Raw genomic sequence first — 17,425 nt, forward strand, 5'->3', positions numbered from 1 at the left:
GGGACAGTGAGATCAGGCTATGCAATCTTTTCCTGTTCAAGATATCAAGTGATTAAAGGCTGGTGAATCACTGCTACTAATCATCCATCAACAAACCTCACTTATAAAATAAAAATAACAAAATAAGCAATAAAATTAAACCATTTCTGATCTAAAATTGATGAAGGGAAAACACAACAGCATTCATATTACACTGCTTCAAATCAACTAAAATCATATAATACAGTTTATCCATAATTATACAAAATTCATTTTTGAAGACCTCTATTTACCTCCAAAGTTTACCACTCTATTAGCATTTGAAATTTTTCCCCTTTGTAGAAACGTTTCCATTTCATTGCTGTCCTACTCAGCTTTCCAAGTTTTCTTTAAACTCTCTCTATCCTTCTCTGTCATTAGAACAGTGGAGTTTTTTTAGCTGTTTATCCCAAATTCATAATAGTCATACCTAAGCATCTCCTTTAACATACTAACACTCACTTCTGTAGCGCAATCAAATCAACACTGTGCTAAGTAGTTCCCTAAACTAGTAGGTCCCCATGCACATAAAATCATTAACATGGTGTTGACTTAGAATCTGTATTAATTTAATTTCTCTTCACTGTGAAAGGGGAGATGGCATTAAATTGTGCACAGGGTAGCCCTTCTAAAGACAGACTATGAGAAAGTGAAAATTTTGTATGTGGAAACATAAATGCTGCCAAATGAACTGTACATAAATCTACCCAGTCAATAACCAGGATATGGATTGCATCCTTCCTATTTCTGCTGACCGCTATCCTACTATATAAAAAGCTCCACTGCGATGCAAATAGACACTAGTGAGACACAAAAAACCTTCTCTTTAAAAGCAACAGCCTCTCTTGAATGTAAGTTTCTCTTCCCACCTCCAACACCTCCAATCTTCCATACTATAAAGCAGCATTAGTTCACATTTGGCTATCAAACTAGGTGATACATCTACTACCAGAAAAGTAATGTGTAATGAATCATTCCTCTAGTGTTTTAAACAGGTAGAAACAATAATAAAAGAATTGCCAGGGAAATCTACAGTTCTAATTTTACACTGTCTATATCTTTTCATCCTAAAAACAATTCAAAGATGCAATTTTCAAAATTAGCATTTCTATTAAAAAGAAAACCAGATTCATCCTAATTGATCTTAGACACTGACTTACCAGAATAATTTCACTAAGGCAGATAAATGCATGAATAAGGATTCACATTGTGGGACTTAATAAAAACATACATATTGAAAAAAATTAAAATGATAGCCTAGGAATTTTGATATCCATTTGCTTCATAACTGCAATGCAGTCAATTTAGTTGATTATTCCCTAGTTGAGATCTAATACACACTGCTCTACACAGCTGAAAAGCTGTAACCCATTTAAAGTGATCTCACTTTTTACATTCAAAATGCAGTGTGCTTGTCTATGGCTCACAACTGTCAACGCACTTTTGAACCACAAATTCTTCTCATCATCTTGTTTAATTATAACACACTTTTTAAAAGTTAACTTTAAAACTGTTTGAAAAACAGGTTCATAAAATCCCTCAGTTCTATATTCAAAGGAGTTGTTAAATTAAAATAAACTAATCACAGGCCTAAAAATACGGAATTCAAAATGTGACTTGAGGGGAATTTAGGCACCTTCAGCCAAAATGGTGATCCTCAAGGTCCCTATCTCATCCTGGAGATGTCTATCCTCTGAAGACAATACACTTTTCAATGATAAAAAAGGCAAGACAGGGAAGCTGCATCTCTGTACACAGTGGGAGTTTATCTACCTGGCTGGGACTGAACATCTCACTGCACAGCTTATGCCTAAGCCTGACTGGGATCTAGACATGAAGCCCACCCCTGCATAGATGATCTGAGGAGTTTGATCCAACAGGTCTTCTCAAAGCCAGCCTAATAAACACCAACCAGGCGCGTTTCCTATAAAATTCTTTAGGTGCTATTTCTTTCTAAAATGGTACATGAGCAGCAGTGATTCCTAGCCTAGCAGCGGGAGTACTCATCCCAGAAGCAAAACCCCCAGGTCCAAATCTGTTGAGGACTCAAAGCAATGTCTTTTAGCATAATGTTCTAATCAATGGGCCACAGGCTGTGTTAAATGCTGGGATGAGGATAGGGATATGTAAAAGCTCTCCTGTTGAAGCTGTATCAATGTACAGAAAATAATTTGAGATTTATTGGGCCAGAGAAAGAACACAAGAGGGAGCAAGAGTCTGTAGCCTAGTGATCTGGACACTCAGCTGGGAAAAGGAGTCTAGGGCTTCTGGCCTTTGCTCCATAGGAGGTTCATGCAATTTATCCAAGTCTTTCCATAATGTAAGTCCTAGCTTGACTCTTGCTACATTTCCCTTCTTCATCCAAGTCTATAAATAACATTTTGTGCAACCACATTTATCAATTTGAATTTTGCATACATCAACATGTCTTTTGTATGTTTTAAATGTTAATTTTTAAACAGAGAACATCAATAAAACTGGAATGTGTTAAAACCCTAAAGTTCATTTCAAATTAATTTTGCTTATAAGTGCACAAAATACAACAACTTACTTGAGAGCAGGTTAAAACCAACATTAAAATGCAAACACATTTATTTACCTGTGTAAATAAATGCTTTGAGTTACTAAATCAGAATTCATTTTTTAAGGATGTGGTAAGATTTTTAAGAAGTTGTAACAAGAGTAAGAGACTTCTAATATCTTAATTCTTCTCAGTTTCAGTTTCTGATTTTCACTTCGTAGTATTTTCATTTGCTGGTTCTCATTCCCTAGCACAACAGTGCAGTATCATGAAGGTGACTGTTTAAATCCAAGGAAGGTTACCCTGAAATTCCCACTTCAACAATTTCATGGATATATTTCTGTTTTTGCTAAACATTCTTTATATAATAGCTTCATTTTGGGCCTAAGTCTACATAACAGGGTCCCTTTAAATAATATTCCATGCCTTAAAACATATTACAAAACCTGTTATATCAAGGCAAGTTATGCAACAGCTCTCTATGGTTTTAGCGTATTTACTCTGTCACGCCATATGTGAGACTGCAGCCTCCACAACAAAACCTTTACACACTGAAGTCATTATCTCTGTGAAGTCTGCAACTGGCATTTAAAACTTATTGATGGCCTGGGTATTGGTGGCTCAGTAGGCAGCACTCTTGCCGGAGGCCTAGAAGGTCAGAGGTTCACATTCTGCTCAAAGAACAAGTTGGACATATTCCAGGATTGTGTGTGGGCTGTGCTAGACTCCTAAAGGGGCAGTCCTTAGGACAGTAAGTGAAACCTTGTCTGTTCTGTGGATATCAAAGTCCTCTTGGAAATGGAAAAGGAAGAGTAAGAAGCAAGTTTAACTTGCCTGAAGCAAGCGAATGAAAATTAGTGTATTTGTTAGGAATTTAGTTGCATGTGCTAAATACGTAATGGTAAAACTACAGTACACTGAACAGCTTTAAAGCAAGCCATTTTGGTCTTTGTGGTCAGCACATGTGCAAGAAACAGGCCCAATCTGCCAGGCATGCTCAGTATTAACTAACTTCCTACATACCAGAATGACTTTGGATTCAATTTCACAGCATGGAACTATGAAAAATGTGTGTGTAGTTTGGTAAGTGAGAAGTCTAAATAAAAATGCTTTAACGCTGGTAAAACTTCAGAGCATACTATAAACTTACTGAAAAAATCTTCAGTCAAATATCCAACTCAATGCTAGCAACATATATAGAGAATAATATAAACAGAGATTCAACCTGCTCTGGTGTTAAACTTTGATACTTGAATATCCCAGATGTCTCCCTCCTCTTCTTCTTTATAGACAGGTAAAGATGGATCTCTTGAAGGAACTGGGGATCACACTCTAGGCAAAGGTTGGACAGGTGATCAATGTACAGCATGAGATTTTGCCGTGGCTATGTGCCTCCAACAGTGACTGGATCATCTGGTTTAGAAAAACAATTCAAAATTGTAATTTTTCTAAAGAACTTATTTAGGGAAAAGTTAGCAAAAGGGAGAACAAATAATTTTTAAAACATGGAATGTGTAACAGAACTTCTTCCCATAATTATATAGTTAATTTCAAAAATTCATTTATTTCATATTTAACATTTAGTTCATAAACTGTTTAATTCCTTAGCACTTAGCCATTAAAGCACTGTATACCATTTCCATTGGCAGAATGTGTACTGACGAGATACCAAGTTATTCTCGTAAGTTTCAACTTCATTTTTTGGTGTCTAACACAACCATACAAAGTGCTTTGGAGCAAGCCACTATTTATTAGTCAAATGGGCTTCTACCCTGTAGTGCACTTCAGGGAAATATGCAGAGAGCTTAATGTTTCTCAACGAAGATTCATCTCCAAACACTCCATTGTCAATAGGCTGAAAGAGCATTTTCTAAAGGACCATTCCGAGAACCTAAAGTGAGACTTTTTCTTCTAGCATTTAGGTAAACGACCTTTTATCTACCATCACAGAAAAACAAATAACGCCCTCCTTCCCAGAAATATCCATTAGTATAATGGACCTTTAGGTTTAGGTTTGGTGAAATCAACCTGTACTTAAGCAACAGTATTTACACATCCTAAGAGAGATCATGAATTAAAAGCATCATGACATCTTTAGGGTATCACCCACTTAATGTGTAAGCAATGAGCTTCTTAAACAAAACAAGTTAATGATGTCATTATTTCCAGTTTAGAAACAGAGGAACTCGTAACAAAATCCCAGTGCAAATGTGCAAAGAATTATGAGTCCATTTTGTCCCTAAAACATGAAAAGAAGCTATTTCAAGGAATGAAGGATGTCCTCTTAACCTGTGACAACAAATTTGTTTGGTTTTTACTCTTCTCAATAAGAAAGCAATTACATTTTTTTTCCAATAAAAATATCCTTGTCCATATATAAACACTCCTGGTAATCATGTAATTACCTTACCCAATCAGATTAAATTGCTGTCAGTTGAGTTCCCACTGTTGATTAACTTTTGTGTACTCTAAACCTAAATGAACTCTTTCGTAAAGTCACTTAGTCATTTACAAAGGTGTCTCTATGATTCCAAAAATTATAACAGCAGTATATTATTTGCTGTAATCATCAAATATCCAAGGTCAAGGATAGATCACAGTGGACCCTGTTTTTTTAAAACCCAGAGAAACACAGAATTAAACTGTGTTGCTTATTTTTGTGTTTCTTGCCATGACTTCTAAATGTAATAGTAACCTTTGACCCCCACACATTAAACACCATAATTATGTAATTAAAACTAATTATGCAATTTAACATACATATTTTTGTCCTACAACAGGCAGGTCAATTACCTCACTCATTGACCTTGGAAGCTTTCACAGTTCAAACAAAACAATGAGGCTTTCAATTAATTTTGAAGTACAGAGAAGGAGCAGCAGAACCACAAGTCTTCAAGCTGATATTGCCTAGACAAATTGCTTACAAATCTCTATTTTGTATTGTATGAACTATATTTCTTCATAGAAACTTCTAAATGTCTCCCTGTCTTACATGTTTCTATCGTTAGAAATACTAACACATTTGTGAACAAATCATATATACACATTTGCCAAATGCAAGCAAGGAGGCCATATAATACTTTTTTCTTTGTCCCACTTTCTTTTCTTCAGTATGATTTCCTTTGCTTCCTTCTATACTTCTCTACCTCTCTTCCTCTTTCACCTTCACTTTCTGAAGTCTTTTTTCTTCATTATCTTCTCTGTTCCATTCCTAGCTGTAAAACTTGATAGCAATTTATGTATTATCAAAATGCTGTAGCCATTGTCTTTTCCAGTTTCCACTTGCATCCCTAACCTCATCCATGAGATGATGATTCTCATCAGGTCTTGGTGCCAGTGGCTTCTGATGATGATAATCCAGCACACTGAGGGAACTCTGGCCTGCAGAAAGCTACAGCTAAAACAAACATGGTACATGCTCTAAAAACCATTCTAAATTTTCCAGTGTGGGAAGTTCACTTTGTGTAATTATTGAAATATGTTTCACCTGGATAATGTCTTTATGCTCTTTCTTCATTTCAGTAAACTAGATATACTGCACTGAAAAGTATTAAAAATGTGCAACAGAAACTCATGCAATATTACAATGCATCCAAGGAACTTCTTTCTTTTCATAGAGTGAAATTAGCATCATAATTCAGCCACATTTTTATTTTTCAGTAAACTAAATCCCATTCACTAAAGAACAATCCTTAAACCAATTATAAGCCTAGGAGCTTTACATTAGAAAGGATGACAGTCTGCTATCCTGTGTTTTCAATTGCTATCTTAGCCTCAAATAGTTCCACTGAAGTTAACAGACTTAGCTGTGAAGGAAAGTAACAGACAATGTATATATAAGTATACCAAGCAAGCTTTGTTTTTTCAAAACCTTGCTTTATGTGAGGATCAGAAAATAGCTAGTGTCAGAATACATATGCAAATCTTTGCTGACTTGTTGAAAGTAAGGCAACAATATCTACAGCACACTTCCTGGCTTGGTGTCATTTCTAACACCATTTTCGGAGTCCTTTTGGTTCTCTGCTTTCATTAGGCCTGACTTGCATAAACGAGCTCAAATAGATATCAGTAAACCTTCGACATAATGGAAACAAAGAGCACTGAACTCTGAATGAGGAGTCACAATGGGAAAGAAACAATTTAAGATGGTAGCAGGCCTTATTGCAACAAAAAACCTCAAATAATTGGATCTGATTTATATAACGTAGAGCAATATATTGAAATAGTGCCCCAAATTTCTGGACAATAGTTTAAAGGAAACAATATAGTGCCTGTGTATAAATTCTATCTGAGAAAGAGGAGGAGACTCCTTATACTCTCGTTTAAAAAAAAGGTTCCTTTTGTTTTAAATGGAACATTACAATTCTAATTCAGTTCATAGAGCATCCCAAACAGAGCAGCAAAAGAATCTGTGAAGGAGTCCAAATATGGTGCTATTGAAACAGAGTGGATTAGAGGAATTGGGATAGAATCCTACAAGTGGCTAAGTAGCAGCAGGAGATCAGCTTCACAAACAGCAGGATGCTGTTCTTTCCAGACGTGAGTGACATAATACAGGCATAACAATCAAGATTTTAGCTGATAAATGTATGCATTAGGAAAAGGCCTTGCTGTAGAACTTTCATACTCAACGAACATTTAGGTAAATTCTGTAGACCTAATTTACACTGGAGAGTATTTTGTCTTATATGAACATGTCATGTTAACCATGTAGAACAGAATCATTTATAACATAAAGACTGTAATTTTTGAAGAGCCTAAAGGCAGAAAGCACAAGAGTACCTGCTTAACAATTCAGTAAATGGATTAAGCCAAAAACTTTTGTAGTGTGACACGGCTTCAATTCTGTCCTGAGCAATTCAATCATTATTAGGTTAAATATACCTAAAAATATTAGCTCCAAATATCTAGGATATCTAGAATAAGCAAGTAACAGAATCTATGTAACCTTATTAATTATCCATAAATTGCATACTCCAGCAGTAGTGTTAGAGAAGTTTTAAGGTTCTGAAGGCACCTGTAAGGGACATATTGAGTATCAAAACAAGATGCACTTACTGAAAAAAAGGACCAATAGATTATATTAATTTCTAATTTGATGGAATTTTATAAAATCATGACTTCATTCTAAATATCTATTTCCACTCACACTATTTAAAAAATATTTTTTAAAAAGGCTAACTTCTCAGTTACTTTCCGTCTTATGCTCTGAGTAACCAGAATAAAATGTATTCAATGGCTTTTTTGCAAACAGTATCTTGGCATTTAATAGCCTGTGATGGACACCCCAGTCCCATGAATTCATCAAATGTCTTTTTGAACCAGTAAAACTTTGGCAACTCACAGCATCATGTAGCAAGAAATTCCACAGAATTTCAGTTTATAGGAAGAAACATCCATCCCCCACCATCCCCATGTTTTGTTTTGTTTTTTAAGCTCCCCAGCTGCTACTTCTATTTGATACTCAGATTAATCATAATATGAGGGTTAGTAAGTAGCTGTTTTGAATTCGCTTCTTCATAACGGATAGCTTTATATTTTCTAGAAACTCACAGGCATTTGGTTAAACCTTATTAGTTTTCCAGTTATCAACAGTTCAGTTTTCATTCAGAAATCAGTTTAAGAGGCAGTTGTACCTTTGAGAACCTAAACTAGAGTGATTAAGGCGGGACAGAGAAAAAGCCAACCACAAGCTCAAATGCACACAGTTCCCCTGCCATGTCTTGGGCAACCACATAAGCACATGACATTTGCAGAAGGACACCTGACGACTGTATTCCCTAAGACCTTTCTCAGCACATGGCCAGAAGTTCATCTATTACCTGATCACAAAACAGGCATACCATACCACATAATAAGAGTGAGGGAACATGACAGATGATGTCTGTATTTTGATGATTTGATGGACAGGTAAATAGATCTATGGTCATTTCCTCAGGAGAAAGACCAGATTACAGAGCAGATCCACTTCTTGCTATCTGGCTCCAGTCTATGGATCTTGACACAAGTTGTCCATCTGTGATGGACTTCTGGAGAACTTTCATAAACATGTATGATCAGGAATCTGAAATGATATACAGACAGCCATAGTATTCAGCAGCTCTAGCTGCCTGCTAGCTGAGAAACAACTAGACAATGCTGACTATCTATTACCTGCAGCATACTGCAGTTATTGAAATATGTGGTCATCTTGTTCTCATCACCACAGGGAGTGTGACTTATTTACATGTACTGCGCGTATTGCACATTTATAGCACGTTTGGTACAGAGCAGAGCAGCTCTGTAAAAGCTGATTAGGACATGCTGAACTAAAAATTGGATACTTAGTGAGTATCTGCATTTTGGCCTTTCCCCAAATGTCTCCCCCCCACAAAGTAAGAGAGGACAGCTGGAGGAGACTAACTTTCTGTACACAAGAGACTTCTTTGCTCTCCTTTTGAAGGTATTACTTGCATGTTATTACATTTACATAAAGGATCTTTATTCTTTCCCATATATAGTAAATTGCACTCCAGTTATGTGAATGTTGTATAGCCATTTCTCCCCCCGATACAAAATAGAATTATCCTCACTGCCATTCAAGCTTTTTTTTTCCCCCCATTACAAAGAACTGATGCGAATCTATTTTTGTTTGGTCTGCTTTATGCTGACAGCAATTAATTCCAAAGCCTACAGCACAAAGACATATAAGTATCACATATGTTTTTAATCTATAAGCAAGTTATCCAATTATTTTAGGTAAACTTTATGATCAAAACCATTCTTACCAACTCTGATATGATAGGTTATTTTCTTCTTAATGGCTTAAGACTCATATGCACTGCTATGAGGAATATACTCTTGGACATTCCTCATGTTTTGCCTCCTGATCATGAAATAACAATATAGTCAATGAGCACATTTTGTTTACACTTATTAGTAAAGACGCACTAAAAGCATGCTGGGAAATAATACTCCATGCCTTAGGACTCAAACAAGTTCTCCTTATAAAGAGAGCTTGTGTAAATCACAAAGCTGACAAATTTCATGGATTAGTTATGGTGAAAATATCAGATTTCATGGTTTAAAAGAGATTAATAGGAAAATCATATTAGAATCCTGATTATCCAAATTCTGTGCGTTGTTGAAGAATGAAACAAAAAATAGTGATAGTTCCAGGGTCCTTTCACTTATTTACACTTGCACTGGGTCACATATAGAGTGTAAATCTTTTTCATCAACCATTTGCCTTGTAAAACCTCTGAAATCTATATTTAGCTACATTAGGCAAGATACACTAGAACCAGAACATCAGGCATTTATAGAGATGATAGTACGTTCAAACTATTTCAAAGTATTTTTTTCATAAAATTATCCTAACGTGAAAATACTTTGTCACCTCATAGAAAAACTTTAGAAGAAACAGACTTTGAAATGCAAGCTGCTGTTTACACTTTTACTTATATTTGTTGAACTTAATTGAAAATTAGGGAATCTCCTAAAGAAGTTCCCCATTAACAGAAATATTTTGGGTATTCTGGTGAAAACATAAAATTCATACCAATGAAAAACAACATTTGGAGTTAAGAGAAACTATCAGTTTTCATGTAAAACTTCATGGCTTTTAAGTCAGGATGATGACGTAATTTAAAGTGAGGCCTTATTTTAAAAAGAGGTTACATATAACCATGTGATTTAAAGGTACCTGTTGACTATATTTGGCCTGATGCCTACATCTCTTCTACTTAGTTGTACAGACCACTTGTCATCTGTATGTATGAAGACAGCCAATTTGTCAGACATTTGCTCTAATTCTTTTTCTTTGTCTTCCTTACAATATCCTTCATATACTTCCTGGTCATCAATATCATATATCTGACTGGAGGATGGAAATCCATTTGTGTCTCGGTCTTATTTTCTTTTCATGAAATCCTCCTGGGTCTTATAGGATGTACTTAATAAGAACCACATTATTCTGCTAAAGGAAGTCCTTGAGCAGATTTTGAGAAGCAGTATGGCAAATTAGTTTCAGAACGTGGAAGGTCAGGTTGGAAACAAAAAGCTGCAGTTATCTGCAGTATTTTCTGCAGTTCAAAAAGTAAGAAAAAGAGCTCTAACTTTCAAGAAAAGATTTGTTTGATGTTTTTTCCTTTAGAAAACTGAAGTAATTTATCCACAAACAATAATGTGTTGGACATTAGCTGAAACTAATTAAAATTAGGTTTTAGTTAGAGTCACATTTTTAACATATGATCAATCACACTTCTCTTCCAAGTGTATTTAAACACTTCTGCTTCCACAAACTTAGAATGGTATTTGCAACAAACTCTCTACCATTCAAATATTTAAATTTAGAAGTGTGTTTGAGTTTGAACATAAATAGCCCTTTAGATGGTTGGAAATGCCAGGTTTATAGCTGTCCTTTCAACCTTAATTCTGCCCCCTGGTGTCTATAAATTATGGTTATTTCTGACTCATGATCACACGTTATTTTTCACTTTAGGATCTCACTGTCATTCTGTTCCCAGGCTAAATGTTTCTTACAGACTGAAGTTGCCTTTTAATACTACCAAAGTTTGAAAAATTCCGCCTTTGTTAAGCATATCCCTGAAACTATGTTATTATTTATTTCCTGGTCTTCTCTGTGATGCTCACCACCATATCTGGATATCTCTAGAACACTAACAAACCGCTTTCTGTATCTTCCTTGTGATATGAAAAGAGCATTATTATCTGTGTGGAAAAAGATGGTGCACAGACACTGGGCACAGTTTCAAAAGTCTTTGTTTGCTGCAGATGTCTTGGTCGTTTGTGCTAATGCATGAGGCTTACTCGTGTAGAGTTCATTGTTTTTTATAGTTCTTTTCATTTTTCAAACAGTTGTATAGATTTTAACATGACACATCTCTATAAAATACAATTTCGCGTTTTATTTTCCTCATTTTGTAGATATTAAAATGTGACTTTTGCCTAGGCCACGCTGAAAACCATTAGAAACTAAAATTCAGAACCACTGAGTTTGCTCCTGATGACCAGGTAGTTTTACAACCTTAACGGCAGTGTTTTCATTGATCTGAGGTACTGAGAATGCTCTATATAGCTGTGACAGATCGTGACTGAAATACACACAAGTTCACACAATACCTGTATTTTGGTCTACACAATTATTAGCACACAAGAAATCTGTAGCAAGAGAACAGATAGGGCTGAGTTGCCCAATAACATTATTGCCTGTCTCTCCCACAGTCACTATCCTTTTTAATATGGAACTCAAATATGTTAGTTTAACATAATAAATAGCAAGCATGTCACAGCAGTAAGGTGCTACAGAAAAGGTAGTAAATGGCTGTAGAACTGAAAAGCACTGTAACATGCACCAAAAAGGGCACTAAAATAAAAACTATATAAGCTGCTTTAAATCTGGAACTTCCTAACTTCCAGAATTTTGATTTAAACTATAATGTCCATTTAATGAAGCCATTTGGTTGACTTCCAATGTATATTTATTGTATTAAGAGACAAAAATTACAGACAACTTCAACGATGACTCATCTGCATCAGAAGCAAACTTTGAGCTCTTAACAGTGACAGCTGAAGTACAGATATACACCACCTAAAAAAATAAACCTGTGGTTATTGGTGATCACTTCCAATTATAGCGTTGTGCACTGAAAGAAAATGCTGCTAGCTTATATACCTGAGCAAATGAGAGCATTTCAGTTTGCTTTGTTTATTAAGACACACTGAAGCATCAATCCATCATTCTAAACAAAATCTAGAGTGGCCACATAAACTAAAAAACTGTGAAAGCATGCATTTTATTCTTTAAACCTACTGGCTTTTCCTCCCATTTTGAAATGGATCTGATCCAAGACTCAGCTGGACTTATAAGGAGCTGTTTTCTTTATTTCACAGTTAGGTGACATACAACTTGGAGGAGTCTGAAAAGTGCATATGACAGGTTAAAAATACCGTATCTACTCTGTTTTTACCATCTGGTTTTCAATCACACAGATCTCAACAGATTTCTCATTATCTGTTCCAACATCAGTAAATTAGAATCAGCTACAAAATTTAATTACATCAATATCTTTGTAGAAGGCATTGAATGAATCATTAAGACCCAATAATAGTCTCAGTCAGGTCTATTAAAACCCTCCCATTTTCTTTGGCAAGAGCAGATTAAAACTGAAACGCTACAAAAATTCCAATTTACGCTCCAGTAGTGAGCCTATGTGGGTTTTGTCTGTACTTCATTCTCCTCAGTGATGAAAAATCATTCTAATCAGGTTTTGGTTATTAACATTTCGGGGTGGAAGGCTTGCAAAAAATATGTTTCATTGTCTATTCACATTGAAATGAGAACAAACCCCACAATATTTGCTTTACAATTACTAAAAAAAAAAAAAAAAAATTTTTACTAAATTTGCTGAAAACTTTTATATAATACTCTGTCCTGCACTTTCTCATACACTGAAAGAAATAAGTAATCCATGTTCATAAAGTGTTTTAATGACCTCAGACAAAAATTACAGAAATGCAAAGCAAGTATAATTGTTGTTATTATGATGAAAATGTCTAGTTCTACTCACTATGTTCATTGCCTTAAGTAACACAGTGGGTAGCCTGTTATTACTAAAGGAATAAACTTTTTCATCAAACACTCTTTATAAAAATATTTCCCTGGAAATGTAACACAGCATGTAGCAAGACTACTACAATTTTCCATCAACTATGAGTATATGCAGCATAGGCACTGTATTTAGATAATTTTACTTGAGCTTTTTGGCAATAGTTCCTCTCAAGGAAACCTACATTAACCTGAAATTTAGAGTCTGTTATCCCCAGGCCAGCTTCATTGGAATTTTTAATATGGCACTGTCTATTCAACAGTTGTGTGTAAAATGCCAATAAACTGGCCAGAAAAGAGCTGAAGGGCTAATTGCCTTTTAACTCCACTGTGATGATAAAGTCACGTAGAAAGAAAGGAAAAACTCCCACTGCTTTAACAAGTTTATCTGACTGCCGCTTTAACATTCTCTGTCTGCATGCACTTTAGTGAATTCACCAATAAAAGGATAAAAGCATTCAAAATCCTATACCCTCCATAACTAAGAAAGTCCAGATTCAAAACGTCTGCTCTGCTCGAATCAGACCATTAGGTCAGTGAGCCTTTTGCATGGCACTTGGTTTCAACTATACAGTATATACCAAGAAAAAATTTTCCTTTTGAAGCAAAAGATTATAAATCCTTAGGAAACTGGAGTGACAGAAGAAAAGAAAGGATACCATTTTGAAATAATAATAAAAAGCAGAAACTGCTTCTCACAGATGAAGGGTGAAATAGTGCCAATCACATCAGTTCTGAAATTCCCTTTGACTTTGATAGGTCAAGGATTTAACTACAAACTATAATATAATACAGGAAAATATAGCATCATTTATTTTTCAATCCTTGATAAATATATAATTTCAATTTTCAATTATTCTCTGGTCCTTCAACTACATTTTATATTGTTCTCTTTTATATTTCCCTCTTCAAAAATCCAGTTTTATGAATATTATTTCTTTTTTGTCTGATTATGAATAAGATTTTCATTTTCAAAACCCTAAATCTGGTTTTCTGAACTTTTTGCACAGTTCTTAGTTAATTTCTTAGTAACTAATAACTAAAAGTAGGCATCAAATAATGTCACTTATGGAATCAATCTTTATAGATAAAAGGCATACTTTCCTTTGCTAGCTGAGTGATAACTCTTCTTGAGTTACCAATTCCACAAAATTAGATGATTATTAAAAGATATTTCACAGAGTAACTGAAAGGAAGAAACTAGTGGTCACAATTCTTTTGCTAGATCTGTATTTTCACTTTGACCAGAGTAGGAACAAAATCAGCTGATATTGAATTGACCTGTTCCACTTATTAAAATAAAAGCAGCAGTAAAGGCATTGTGATTGCCAGCTGCAAACCACCAAGTGTTGCTTTTCTATTAAAAAAATCTCTTCCATGTTTTTCTTATTGTAACCTGGACAGAGTACAAAATCTGAAATCCAAAGGAATTTCTATAGAAAAGAATACTGTTAACACCAGAAATTCCTCAAGTACTCACTAAACCAACTGTTGTATCAGATTACAGTAAAATTTAAAAGCAGAAGTTCAAACTAAAAATGAAGTGTCCTTCAAATCAGACTTACGTGCATCAGAGCCTATGTGTTTATGCACTTCTTTCCATACAGTTTTGCATTTCCTTTATCCATCGCTCATAATTTCAGATTTTGTTATTTCTTTCACATTTGAAGGTACATTTTTCCACATTTGTGTGATGAAAGACTGAACGTGATGCAAGTACAGTGAAACGTTAAGGAAATGGAAACAAAAATTAACTAAAATTTTCAATTTACAAGATAGCAAGAAAAATAAAGAAAATTTAGTGCTCAGGGAGACCCAGAATGTACATCTTCACAGTGCAAAATAAACAACTTGGCTAGCCCTCCGAAGTTAAAAATCCCAGTACCTAAGGGAAGTACTGAATTTATCCATAACAATACACTACTTTTAGGTTGTCACTGCAGTTCAGGGGTATTCTTAAAGCTTAGATCTTTGTTACTAGATTAGAAGGCAGAGTAAACTAAAAGATCAAGCTAATCTAGGATAAACTTCTTTTCCACAGTTCAAAGGCACTGGCCTTTCCACAGGTTCAATTGCAGGTTTCTTTGAAGATGTGCCCTAAAGTTCATTAAAGAAATTTCACTGACTTGAACTGATTTCAACATTAAAAGATAATGTGAGACCTTCTTTGCCAGAAAGAACCTGACAGACTGACTTTGAAGCTTTTTTAGGTGGCATTAGATTATTCTTTTATTCTTCCACTAAAAGCCTTCTTTATTTAAACAGATCTTTATGTTTAAATCCTTAAGAAAACTTCAAAAAATAAATTAAAAAAACAAACTTGAAAATAGAGATTTAAAAAAAAATATGGTTAAAAAAATTTTTAAAAAACATTAACTTTTTTTATAGAATCCAAACTCAACATCTGTGATTTTTTCCCCCCTCAATGACTTTCCATAACAATATATCCAGGTCGTAGTGTACTGTCAGCTATTGCTTATGCAGCATCTAATCAACTGCTGGCTTTAACAATACAGTATTTAGATAAATGTACATAGCCTTGTCTTAATAACAGATGCTTCACAACCTGTGTCAATAACAGGAAGAGGAAAACACTACGATTTTCTCAACTTTTGCTGAAATCAAGAGACACATTTGCTCATTACAACTCCAGAGTTAGGCTTGGTCATTAAGATAAACTTTTGGGTTTTACACTAGGGTGAATGCTAATCTCATTCAGAAAAAATAGTAATTGATGATACGACAATCTTAAGAAGGGCACTTCTATTAATAAAGTAGCTGAAGGGGAAGCTCTGCCTAGAGAATGCACATACAAAATAGCTTGCAACATACATAATACTGCACTGATGACATGAAAAAATGAACAAACAGAAAAATCCCTAAATTAAGGGTAAGCCTACCAGCATCAGTTTTCAGAATAACCAGGCACCCTCTAACTTTCTAGCAACACAAGCTGTAGTTCCTGGTTACTGTAAACTTCAGACTTCTGCACCAGACTCACAGAATGGTATTCTTTCATTTCATTTCACTTCATGTTTACTCTGAATTCTAACTTCCTGACCAGATCCTGTCAAATAAGACTCATCATGGAGTCTAACAACTATTGTTTTGTAAATGCTGCTGATACATGGAACTTGCCTTCTTGGACAATAAATTCTGCATATATAGGTCAATTAAATACTTCCATTGCCCCAAAAACTTGCCTGGAAGACAAGCCAAATATTCTGGAAGTACTCTATTCCACCTTCAAATTATTCTACTTTATGAGAAAATCCTAAACAAAGAACTGTCATATGTATGAAGGTTTATTTGAAACACATCATCCTTGGCTTTTTGATGTATTCTTTGTTACTCTTTCTCTTCATAAAAGCACACAGCTGTCTCTTTAAGCCTACTTATTTTATTTACTTTGCTTTTTTGAGTTCAAGATTTTATCTTGTAGATTAAAAAAAAATATGCCAGAACTACCTGTCAATGTTGACACACTTAGGCCTTGTAGTAAAAGCTGTTGAGCTATTCAGCTCACTCAAAAAACCTGTGTTTTATCAGAAAAAAATCATACAATCATAGAATGGTTTGGGTAGGAAATAACTTAAAGCTCACTCAGTTCCAAACCCCTGACACAGGCAGGGACACCTTCCACTAGACCAGGTTGATCCAAGCCCTATCCAACCCGACCTCGAACACTGCCAGGGATGGGGCATCCACAGCTTCTCTGGGCAAGCTGTACCAGTGCCTCACCACCCTCACAGTAAAGAACTTCTTTCTTGTATCTAACATAAATCTTCTTGTTTATGACTGATACATGTATACACACTGAAGATAGAATCATAGAATCAACTTGTTTGGAAAAGACATTTTAAGATCATTAAGTCCAACCTTTACCCCAGGACTGCCAAGACCACCACTAACCATGGCACTGAGGGCCTTGTCTACATAGTTTTGTAACACTTCCAAAAGTGTCTGGGACGGTGATTCCACCACTTCCCTAGGAAGCCTTCTCCTATACCTGATAAAACATCAAAATTCACATTAAAGCTACTGGTATTTAGCAAATCGCTTGCTGTATATTCAACCTCTTCTAGTGTTGAACAAGCAAGTATTTCACTGACGGAAACGACATTGAGAAGGTGATCCTTCTGTCACCCAGCTTAATGTTAACCACATAATGTGATTAAACCCTAGACACATATCAACAATTTATTTTCTTTTAATTTACACAATAAATTTCCAGAAGTTTACCCAGCACCTTGCATACAATCTACTTAAAGTGTACT

General features: G+C 35.1%; 1 protein-coding gene across 5 annotated transcripts in view; it reads right to left on the reverse strand.

Annotated features, from left to right (window-relative positions):
* ERC2 (ELKS/RAB6-interacting/CAST family member 2) overlaps positions 1–17,425 on the reverse strand; it is a 501,303-nt gene that overhangs the window by 60,857 nt on the left and 423,021 nt on the right. For 4 of the 5 annotated variants that reach the window (XR_009743832.1, XR_009743831.1, XR_009743829.1 and 1 more), the window contains one exon: positions 3,765–3,952. The exons of the other annotated variant lie outside the window; for it this stretch is intronic. The gene's annotated coding sequence lies outside the window, so the exon portion shown is untranslated. The remainder of the gene's footprint in view (positions 1–3,764; positions 3,953–17,425) is intronic. 5 annotated transcript variants of the gene reach the window in all.

The sequence above is a fragment of the Pezoporus flaviventris genome, unplaced genomic scaffold (genome assembly GCF_033815535.1).
Source record: "Pezoporus flaviventris isolate CSIRO_AGI_PZ_B2104156 unplaced genomic scaffold, CSIRO_AGI_Pfla_v1 ptg000021l, whole genome shotgun sequence".
Lineage (NCBI taxonomy): Eukaryota > Metazoa > Chordata > Aves > Psittaciformes > Psittacidae > Pezoporus > Pezoporus flaviventris.